This window comes from Symphalangus syndactylus, chromosome 23 (genome assembly GCF_028878055.3).
Source record: "Symphalangus syndactylus isolate Jambi chromosome 23, NHGRI_mSymSyn1-v2.1_pri, whole genome shotgun sequence".
Taxonomy (NCBI): Eukaryota; Metazoa; Chordata; class Mammalia; order Primates; family Hylobatidae; genus Symphalangus; species Symphalangus syndactylus.
Window position 1 is genome coordinate 8,446,371 of NC_072445.2, and position 12,377 is coordinate 8,458,747.

Below are 12,377 nucleotides of genomic sequence, written 5' to 3' on the forward strand. Positions count from 1 at the left end.
TATTACCCACTTAGCGCTACGAATGTCCAGTTGCATTTTCTACAGACAGAGTGTTTCAAAACTGCTCAATCAAAAGTATGGTTTAACTCTGTTAGCTGAATGCTCAGATCAGAAAGAAGTTTCACAGAATGCTTCTGTGTAGTTTATATTTGAATATATTCCTTTTTCCACTACTACTCTCTTAGCGCTCCAAATGTCCAGTTGCATTTTCTACAGAAAGAGTGTTCAGATCTGCTCAATCAAAAGTATGGTTTAACACTGTTAGCTGAATGCACAGATCAGAAAGAAGTTTCACAGAATGATTCTGTGTAGTTTATATTTGGAGACATTCCTTTTTCCACTATTACCCTCTTAGCGCTCCGAATCTCCACTTGCATTTTCTACAGAAAGAGTGTTTCAGAACGGCTCAATCAAAACTAAGGTTCAACTCTTTTAGTTGAACAGACAGAACAGAAAGAAGTTTCACACAATTCTTCTGTGTAGTTTTTATTTGTAGACATTCTTTTTCCCAATATAGGCCTCTTAGCGCTCAGAATGTCCAATTGCAGTTTCTACAGAAAGAGTGTTTCAGAACGGCTCAATCAAAAGTAAGGTTCAACTCTGTTAGTTGAATGCACAGAACAGAAAGAAGTTTCATACAATGCTTCTGTGTAGTTTATATTTGAACATATTCTTTTTTCCACTATTACCCACTTAGCGCTACGAATGTCCAGTTGCATTTTCTACAGACAGAGTGTTTCAAAACTGCTCAATCAAAAGTATGGTTTAACTCTGTTAGCTGAATGCTCAGATCAGAAAGAAGTTTCACAGAATGCTTCTGTGTAGTTTATATTTGAATATATTCCTTTTTCCACTACTACGCTCTTAGCGCTCCAAATGTCCAGTTGCATTTTCTACAGAAAGAGTGTTCAGATCTGCTCAATCAAAAGTATGGTTTAGCTCTGTTAGCTGAATGCACAGATCAGAAAGAAGTTTCACCGAATGATTCTGTGTAGTTTATATTTGAAGACATTCCTTTTTCCACTATTACCCTCTTAGCGCTCTGAATCTCCACTTGCATTTTCTACAAAAAGAGTGTTTCATAACTGATCAATCAAAAATATGTTTTATCTCTGTTAACTGAATTTACAGATCAGAAATAAGTTTCACAGAATGCATCTGTGTAGTTTTTATTTGAAGATATTCTTTTTCCCAATGTAGGCCTCGTAGCGCTTAGCATGTCCAATTGCAGTTTCTACAGAAAGAGTGTTTCAGAACGGCTCAATCAAAAGTAAGGTTCAACTCTGTTAGTTGAATGCACAGAACAGGAAGAATTTTCACAGAATGCTACTGTGTAGTTTATATTTGAATATATTCCTTTTTCCACTATTACCCTCTTAGCGCTCCGAATGTCCACTTGCATTTTCTACAGAAAGAGTGTTCAGAACTGCGCAATCAAAACTAAGGTTCAACTCTTTTAGTTGAACAAACAGAACAGAAAGAAGTTTCACACAATGCTTCTGTGTAGTTTTAATTTGTAGACATTCTTTTTCCCAATATAGGCCTCTTAGCGCTCAGAATGTCCAATTGCAGTTTCTACAGAAAGAGTGATTCAGAACGGCTTAATCAAACGTAAGGTTCAACTCTGTTAGTTGAATGCACAGAACAGAAAGAAGTTTCATACAATGCTTCTGTGTAGTTTATATTTGAACATATTCTTTTTTCCACTATTACCCACTTAGCGCTACGAATGTCCAGTTGCATTTTCTACAGACAGAGTGTTTCAAAACTGCTCAATCAAAAGTATGGTTTAACTCTGTTAGCTGAATGCTCAGATCAGAAAGAAGTTTCACAGAATGCTTCTGTGTAGTTTATATTTGAATATATTCCTTTTTCCACTACTACTCTCTTAGCGCTCCAAATGTCCAGTTGCATTTTCTACAGAAAGAGTGTTCAGATCTGCTCAATCAAAAGTATGGTTTAACACTGTTAGCTGAATGCACAGATCAGAAAGAAGTTTCACAGAATGATTCTGTGTAGTTTATATTTGGAGACATTCCTTTTTCCACTATTACCCTCTTAGCGCTCCGAATCTCCACTTGCATTTTCTACAGAAAGAGTGTTTCAGAACGGCTCAATCAAAACTAAGGTTCAACTCTTTTAGTTGAACAGACAGAACAGAAAGAAGTTTCACACAATTCTTCTGTGTAGTTTTTATTTGTAGACATTCTTTTTCCCAATATAGGCCTCTTAGCGCTCAGAATGTCCAATTGCAGTTTCTACAGAAAGAGTGTTTCAGAACGGCTCAATCAAAAGTAAGGTTCAACTCTGTTAGTTGAATGCACAGAACAGAAAGAAGTTTCATACAATGCTTCTGTGTAGTTTATATTTGAACATATTCTTTTTTCCACTATTACCCACTTAGCGCTACGAATGTCCAGTTGCATTTTCTACAGACAGAGTGTTTCAAAACTGCTCAATCAAAAGTATGGTTTAACTCTGTTAGCTGAATGCTCAGATCAGAAAGAAGTTTCACAGAATGCTTCTGTGTAGTTTATATTTGAATATATTCCTTTTTCCACTACTACGCTCTTAGCGCTCCAAATGTCCAGTTGCATTTTCTACAGAAAGAGTGTTCAGATCTGCTCAATCAAAAGTATGGTTTAGCTCTGTTAGCTGAATGCACAGATCAGAAAGAAGTTTCACCGAATGATTCTGTGTAGTTTATATTTGAAGACATTCCTTTTTCCACTATTACCCTCTTAGCGCTCCGAATCTCCACTTGCATTTTCTACAAAAAGAGTGTTTCATAACTGATCAATCAAAAATATGTTTTATCTCTGTTAACTGAATTTACAGATCAGAAATAAGTTTCACAGAATGCATCTGTGTAGTTTTTATTTGAAGATATTCTTTTTCCCAATGTAGGCCTCGTAGCGCTTAGCATGTCCAATTGCAGTTTCTACAGAAAGAGTGTTTCAGAACGGCTCAATCAAAAGTAAGGTTCAACTCTGTTAGTTGAATGCACAGAACAGGAAGAATTTTCACAGAATGCTACTGTGTAGTTTATATTTGAATATATTCCTTTTTCCACTATTACCCTCTTAGCGCTCCGAATGTCCACTTGCATTTTCTACAGAAAGAGTGTTCAGAACTGCGCAATCAAAACTAAGGTTCAACTCTTTTAGTTGAACAAACAGAACAGAAAGAAGTTTCACACAATGCTTCTGTGTAGTTTTAATTTGTAGACATTCTTTTTCCCAATATAGGCCTCTTAGCGCTCAGAATGTCCAATTGCAGTTTCTACAGAAAGAGTGATTCAGAACGGCTTAATCAAACGTAAGGTTCAACTCTGTTAGTTAAATGCACAGAACAGAAAGAAGTTTCATACAATGCTTCTGTGTAGTTTATATTTGAACATATTCTTTTTTCCACTATTACCCACTTAGCGCTACGAATGTCCAGTTGCATTTTCTACAGACAGAGTGTTTCAAAACTGCTCAATCAAAAGTATGGTTTAACTCTGTTAGCTGAATGCTCAGATCAGAAAGAAGTTTCACAGAATGCTTCTGTGTAGTTTATATTTGAATATATTCCTTTTTCCACTACTACTCTCTTAGCGCTCCAAATGTCCAGTTGCATTTTCTACAGAAAGAGTGTTCAGATCTGCTCAATCAAAAGTATGGTTTAACACTGTTAGCTGAATGCACAGATCAGAAAGAAGTTTCACAGAATGATTCTGTGTAGTTTATATTTGGAGACATTCCTTTTTCCACTATTACCCTCTTAGCGCTCCGAATCTCCACTTGCATTTTCTACAGAAAGAGTGTTTCAGAACGGCTCAATCAAAACTAAGGTTCAACTCTTTTAGTTGAACAGACAGAACAGAAAGAAGTTTCACACAATTCTTCTGTGTAGTTTTTATTTGTAGACATTCTTTTTCCCAATATAGGCCTCTTAGCGCTCAGAATGTCCAATTGCAGTTTCTACAGAAAGAGTGTTTCAGAACGGCTCAATCAAAAGTAAGGTTCAACTCTGTTAGTTGAATGCACAGAACAGAAAGAAGTTTCATACAATGCTTCTGTGTAGTTTATATTTGAACATATTCTTTTTTCCACTATTACCCACTTAGCGCTACGAATGTCCAGTTGCATTTTCTACAGACAGAGTGTTTCAAAACTGCTCAATCAAAAGTATGGTTTAACTCTGTTAGCTGAATGCTCAGATCAGAAAGAAGTTTCACAGAATGCTTCTGTGTAGTTTATATTTGAATATATTCCTTTTTCCACTACTACGCTCTTAGCGCTCCAAATGTCCAGTTGCATTTTCTACAGAAAGAGTGTTCAGATCTGCTCAATCAAAAGTATGGTTTAGCTCTGTTAGCTGAATGCACAGATCAGAAAGAAGTTTCACCGAATGATTCTGTGTAGTTTATATTTGAAGACATTCCTTTTTCCACTATTACCCTCTTAGCGCTCCGAATCTCCACTTGCATTTTCTACAAAAAGAGTGTTTCATAACTGATCAATCAAAAATATGTTTTATCTCTGTTAACTGAATTTACAGATCAGAAATAAGTTTCACAGAATGCATCTGTGTAGTTTTTATTTGAAGATATTCTTTTTCCCAATGTAGGCCTCTTAGCGCTTAGCATGTCCAATTGCAGTTTCTACAGAAAGAGTGTTTCAGAACGGCTCAATCAAAAGTAAGGTTCAACTCTGTTAGTTGAATGCACAGAACAGGAAGAATTTTCACAGAATGCTACTGTGTAGTTTATATTTGAATATATTCCTTTTTCCACTATTACCCTCTTAGCGCTCCGAATGTCCACTTGCATTTTCTACAGAAAGAGTGTTCAGAACTGCGCAATCAAAACTAAGGTTCAACTCTTTTAGTTGAACAAACAGAACAGAAAGAAGTTTCACACAATGCTTCTGTGTAGTTTTAATTTGTAGACATTCTTTTTCCCAATATAGGCCTCTTAGCGCTCAGAATGTCCAATTGCAGTTTCTACAGAAAGAGTGATTCAGAACGGCTCAATCAAACGTAAGGTTCAACTCTGTTAGTTGAATGCACAGAACAGAAAGAAGTTTCATACAATGCTTCTGTGTAGTTTATATTTGAACATATTCTTTTTTCCACTATTACCCACTTAGCGCTACGAATGTCCAGTTGCATTTTCTACAGACAGAGTGTTTCAAAACTGCTCAATCAAATGTATGGTTTAACTCTGTTAGCTGAATGCTCAGATCAGAAAGAAGTTTCACAGAATGCTTCTGTGTAGTTTATATTTGAATATATTCCTTTTTCCACTACTACTCTCTTAGCGCTCCAAATGTCCAGTTGCATTTTCTACAGAAAGAGTGTTCAGATCTGCTCAATCAAAAGTATGGTTTAACACTCTTAGCTGAATGCACAGATCAGAAAGAAGTTTCACAGAATGATTCTGTGTAGTTTATATTTGGAGACATTCCTTTTTCCACTATTACCCTCTTAGCGCTCTGAATCTCCACTTGCATTTTCTACAGAAAGAGTGTTTCAGAACGGCTCAATCAAAACTAAGGCTCAACTCTTTTAGTTGAACAGACAGAACAGAAAGAAGTTTCACACAATTCTTCTGTGTAGTTTTTATTTGTAGACATTCTTTTTCCCAATATAGGCCTCTTAGCGCTCAGAATGTCCAATTGCAGTTTCTACAGAAAGAGTGTTTCAGAACGGCTCAATCAAAAGTAAGGTTCAACTCTGTTATTTGAATGCACAGAACAGAAAGAAGTTTCATACAATGCTTCTGTGTAGTTTATATTTGAACATATTCTTTTTTCCACTATTACCCACTTAGCGCTACGAATGTCCAGTTGCATTTTCTACAGACAGAGTGTTTCAAAACTGCTCAATCAAAAGTATGGTTTAACTCTGTTAGCTGAATGCTCAGATCAGAAAGAAGTTTCACAGAATGCTTCTGTGTAGTTTATATTTGAATATATTCCTTTTTCCACTACTACGCTCTTAGCGCTCCAAATGTCCAGTTGCATTTTCTACAGAAAGAGTGTTCAGATCTGCTCAATCAAAAGTATGGTTTAGCTCTGTTAGCTGAATGCACAGATCAGAAAGAAGTTTCACCGAATGATTCTGTGTAGTTTATATTTGAAGACATTCCTTTTTCCACTATTACCCTCTTAGCGCTCCGAATCTCCACTTGCATTTTCTACAAAAAGAGTGTTTCATAACTGATCAATCAAAAATATGTTTTATCTCTGTTAACTGAATTTACAGATCAGAAATAAGTTTCACAGAATGCATCTGTGTAGTTTTTATTTGAAGATATTCTTTTTCCCAATGTAGGCCTCTTAGCGCTTAGCATGTCCAATTGCAGTTTCTACAGAAAGAGTGTTTCAGAACGGCTCAATCAAAAGTAAGGTTCAACTCTGTTAGTTGAATGCACAGAACAGGAAGAATTTTCACAGAATGCTACTGTGTAGTTTATATTTGAATATATTCCTTTTTCCACTATTACCCTCTTAGCGCTCCGAATGTCCACTTGCATTTTCTACAGAAAGAGTGTTCAGAACTGCGCAATCAAAACTAAGGTTCAACTCTTTTAGTTGAACAAACAGAACAGAAAGAAGTTTCACACAATGCTTCTGTGTAGTTTTAATTTGTAGACATTCTGTTTCCCAATATAGGCCTCTTAGCGCTCAGAATGTCCAATTGCAGATTCTACAGAAAGAGTGATTCAGAACGGCTCAATCAAACGTAGGGTTCAACTCTGTTAGTTGAATGCACAGAACAGAAAGAAGTTTCATACAATGCTTCTGTGTAGTTTATATTTGAACATATTCTTTTTTCCACTATTACCCACTTAGCGCTACGAATGTCCAGTTGCATTTTCTACAGACAGAGTGTTTCAAAACTGCTCAATCAAAAGTATGGTTTAACTCTGTTAGCTGAATGCTCAGATCAGAAAGAAGTTTCACAGAATGCTTCTGTGTAGTTTATATTTGAATATATTCCTTTTTCCACTACTACTCTCTTAGCGCTCCAAATGTCCAGTTGCATTTTCTACAGAAAGAGTGTTCAGATCTGCTCAATCAAAAGTACGGTTTAACACTGTTAGCTGAATGCACAGATCAGAAAGAAGTTTCACAGAATGATTCTGTGTAGTTTATATTTGGAGACATTCCTTTTTCCACTATTACCCTCTTAGCGCTCCGAATCTCCACTTGCATTTTCTACAGAAAGAGTGTTTCAGAACGGCTCAATCAAAACTAAGGTTCAACTCTTTTAGTTGAACAGACAGAACAGAAAGAAGTTTCACACAATTCTTCTGTGTAGTTTTTATTTGTAGACATTCTTTTTCCCAATATAGGCCTCTTAGCGCTCAGAATGTCCAATTGCAGTTTCTACAGAAAGAGTGTTTCAGAACGGCTCAATCAAAAGTAAGGTTCAACTCTGTTAGTTGAATGCACAGAACAGAAAGAAGTTTCATACAATGCTTCTGTGTAGTTTATATTTGAACATATTCTTTTTTCCACTATTACCCACTTAGCGCTACGAATGTCCAGTTGCATTTTCTACAGACAGAGTGTTTCAAAACTGCTCAATCAAAAGTATGGTTTAACTCTGTTAGCTGAATGCTCAGATCAGAAAGAAGTTTCACAGAATGCTTCTGTGTAGTTTATATTTGAATATATTCCTTTTTCCACTACTACGCTCTTAGCGCTCCAAATGTCCAGTTGCATTTTCTACAGAAAGAGTGTTCAGATCTGCTCAATCAAAAGTATGGTTTAGCTCTGTTAGCTGAATGCACAGATCAGAAAGAAGTTTCACCGAATGATTCTGTGTAGTTTATATTTGAAGACATTCCTTTTTCCACTATTACCCTCTTAGCGCTCCGAATCTCCACTTGCATTTTCTACAAAAAGAGTGTTTCATAACTGCTCAATCAAGAATATGTTTTATCTCTGTTAACTGAATTTACAGATCAGAAATAAGTTTCACAGAATGCATCTGTGTAGTTTTTATTTGAAGATATTCTTTTTCCCAATGGAGGCCTCTTAGCGCTTAGCATGTCCAATTGCAGTTTCTACAGAAAGGGTGTTTCAGAACGGCTCAATCAAAAGTAAGGTTCAACTCTGTTAGTTGAATGCACAGAACAGGAAGAATTTTCACAGAATGCTACTGTGTAGTTTATATTTGAATATATTCCTTTTTCCACTATTACCCTCTTAGCGCTCCGAATGTCCACTTGCATTTTCTACAGAAAGAGTGTTCAGAACTGCGCAATCAAAACTAAGGTTCAACTCTTTTAGTTGAACAAACAGAACAGAAAGAAGTTTCACACAATGCTTCTGTGTAGTTTTAATTTGTAGACATTCTGTTTCCCAATATAGGCCTCTTAGCGCTCAGAATGTCCAATTGCAGTTTCTACAGAAAGAGTGATTCAGAACGGCTCAATCAAACGTAGGGTTCAACTCTGTTAGTTGAATGCACAGAACAGAAAGAAGTTTCATACAATGCTTCTGTGTAGTTTATATTTGAACATATTCTTTTTTCCACTATTACCCACTTAGCGCTACGAATGTCCAGTTGCATTTTCTACAGACAGAGTGTTTCAAAACTGCTCAATCAAAAGTATGGTTTAACTCTGTTAGCTGAATGCTCAGATCAGAAAGAAGTTTCACAGAATGCTTCTGTGTAGTTTATATTTGAATATATTCCTTTTTCCACTACTACTCTCTTAGCGCTCCAAATGTCCAGTTGCATTTTCTACAGAAAGAGTGTTCAGATCTGCTCAATCAAAAGTACGGTTTAACACTGTTAGCTGAATGCACAGATCAGAAAGAAGTTTCACAGAATGATTCTGTGTAGTTTATATTTGGAGACATTCCTTTTTCCACTATTACCCTCTTAGCGCTCCGAATCTCCACTTGCATTTTCTACAGAAAGAGTGTTTCAGAACGGCTCAATCAAAACTAAGGTTCAACTCTTTTAGTTGAACAGACAGAACAGAAAGAAGTTTCACACAATTCTTCTGTGTAGTTTTTATTTGTAGACATTCTTTTTCCCAATATAGGCCTCTTAGCGCTCAGAATGTCCAATTGCAGTTTCTACAGAAAGAGTGTTTCAGAACGGCTCAATCAAAAGTAAGGTTCAACTCTGTTAGTTGAATGCACAGAACAGAAAGAAGTTTCATACAATGCTTCTGTGTAGTTTATATTTGAACATATTCTTTTTTCCACTATTACCCACTTAGCGCTACGAATGTCCAGTTGCATTTTCTACAGACAGAGTGTTTCAAAACTGCTCAATCAAAAGTATGGTTTAACTCTGTTAGCTGAATGCTCAGATCAGAAAGAAGTTTCACAGAATGCTTCTGTGTAGTTTATATTTGAATATATTCCTTTTTCCACTACTACGCTCTTAGCGCTCCAAATGTCCAGTTGCATTTTCTACAGAAAGAGTGTTCAGATCTGCTCAATCAAAAGTATGGTTTAGCTCTGTTAGCTGAATGCACAGATCAGAAAGAAGTTTCACCGAATGATTCTGTGTAGTTTATATTTGAAGACATTCCTTTTTCCACTATTACCCTCTTAGCGCTCCGAATCTCCACTTGCATTTTCTACAAAAAGAGTGTTTCATAACTGCTCAATCAAGAATATGTTTTATCTCTGTTAACTGAATTTACAGATCAGAAATAAGTTTCACAGAATGCATCTGTGTAGTTTTTATTTGAAGATATTCTTTTTCCCAATGGAGGCCTCTTAGCGCTTAGCATGTCCAATTGCAGTTTCTACAGAAAGGGTGTTTCAGAACGGCTCAATCAAAAGTAAGGTTCAACTCTGTTAGTTGAATGCACAGAACAGGAAGAATTTTCACAGAATGCTACTGTGTAGTTTATATTTGAATATATTCCTTTTTCCACTATTACCCTCTTAGCGCTCCGAATGTCCACTTGCATTTTCTACAGAAAGAGTGTTCAGAACTGCGCAATCAAAACTAAGGTTCAACTCTTTTAGTTGAACAAACAGAACAGAGAGAAGTTTCACACAATGCTTCTGTGTAGTTTTAATTTGTAGACATTCTTTTTCCCAATATAGGCCTCTTAGCGCTCAGAATGTCCAATTGCCGTTTCTACAGAAAGAGTGATTCAGAACGGCTCAATCAAACGTAAGGTTCAACTCTGTTAGTTGAATGCACAGAACAGAAAGAAGTTTCATACAATGCTTCTGTGTAGTTTATATTTGAACATATTCTTTTTTCCACTATTACCCACTTAGCGCTACGAATGTCCAGTTGCATTTTCTACAGACAGAGTGTTTCAAAACTGCTCAATCAAAAGTATGGTTTAACTCTGTTAGCTGAATGCTCAGATCAGAAAGAAGTTTCACAGAATGCTTCTGTGTAGTTTATATTTGAATATATTCCTTTTTCCACTACTACTCTCTTAGCGCTCCAAATGTCCAGTTGCATTTTCTACAGAAAGAGTGTTCAGATCTGCTCAATCAAAAGTACGGTTTAACACTGTTAGCTGAATGCACAGATCAGAAAGAAGTTTCACAGAATGATTCTGTGTAGTTTATATTTGGAGACATTCCTTTTTCCACTATTACCCTCTTAGCGCTCCGAATCTCCACTTGCATTTTCTACAGAAAGAGTGTTTCAGAACGGCTCAATCAAAACTAAGGTTCAACTCTTTTAGTTGAACAGACAGAACAGAAAGAAGTTTCACACAATTCTTCTGTGTAGTTTTTATTTGTAGACATTCTTTTTCCCAATATAGGCCTCTTAGCGCTCAGAATGTCCAATTGCAGTTTCTACAGAAAGAGTGTTTCAGAACGGCTCAATCAAAAGTAAGGTTCAACTCTGTTAGTTGAATGCACAGAACAGAAAGAAGTTTCATACAATGCTTCTGTGTAGTTTATATTTGAACATATTCTTTTTTCCACTATTACCCACTTAGCGCTACGAATGTCCAGTTGCATTTTCTACAGACAGAGTGTTTCAAAACTGCTCAATCAAAAGTATGGTTTAACTCTGTTAGCTGAATGCTCAGATCAGAAAGAAGTTTCACAGAATGCTTCTGTGTAGTTTATATTTGAATATATTCCTTTTTCCACTACTACGCTCTTAGCGCTCCAAATGTCCAGTTGCATTTTCTACAGAAAGAGTGTTCAGATCTGCTCAATCAAAAGTATGGTTTAGCTCTGTTAGCTGAAAGCACAGATCAGAAAGAAGTTTCACCGAATGATTCTGTGTAGTTTATATTTGAAGACATTCCTTTTTCCACTATTACCCTCTTAGCGCTCCGAATCTCCACTTGCATTTTCTACAAAAAGAGTGTTTCATAACTGCTCAATCAAGAATATGTTTTATCTCTGTTAACTGAATTTACAGATCAGAAATAAGTTTCACAGAATGCATCTGTGTAGTTTTTATTTGAAGATATTCTTTTTCCCAATGTAGGCCTCTTAGCGCTTAGCATGTCCAATTGCAATTTCTACAGAAAGAGTGTTTCAGAACGGCTCAATCAAAAGTAAGGTTCAACTCTGTTAGTTGAATGCACAGAACAGAAAGAAGTTTCATACAATGCTTCTGTGTAGTTTATATTTGAACATATTCTTTTTTCCACTATTACCCACTTAGCGCTACGAATGTCCAGTTGCATTTTCTACAGACAGAGTGTTTCAAAACTGCTCAATCAAAAGTATGGTTTAACTCTGTTAGCTGAATGCTCAGATCAGAAAGAAGTTTCACAGAATGCTTCTGTGTAGTTTATATTTGAATATATTCCTTTTTCCACTACTACGCTCTTAGCGCTCCAAATGTCCAGTTGCATTTTCTACAGAAAGAGTGTTCAGATCTGCTCAATCAAAAGTATGGTTTAGCTCTGTTAGCTGAATGCACAGATCAGAAAGAAGTTTCACCGAATGATTCTGTGTAGTTTATATTTGAAGACATTCCTTTTTCCACTATTACCCTCTTAGCGCTCCGAATCTCCACTTGCATTTTCTACAAAAAGAGTGTTTCATAACTGATCAATCAAAAATATGTTTTATCTCTGTTAACTGAATTTACAGATCAGAAATCAGTTTCACAGAATGCATCTGTGTAGTTTTTATTTGAAGATATTCTTTTTCACAATGTAGGCCTCTTAGCGCTTAGCATGTCCAATTGCAGTTTCTACAGAAAGAGTGTTTCAGAAAGGCTCAATCAAAAGTAAGGTTCAACTCTGTTAGTTGAATGCACAGAACAGGAAGAATTTTCACAGAATGCTACTGTGTAGTTTATATTTGAATATATTCCTTTTTCCACTATTACCCTCTTAGCGCTCCGAATGTCCACTTGCATTTTCTACAGAAAGAGTGTTCAGAACTGCGCAATCAAAACTAAGGTTCAAC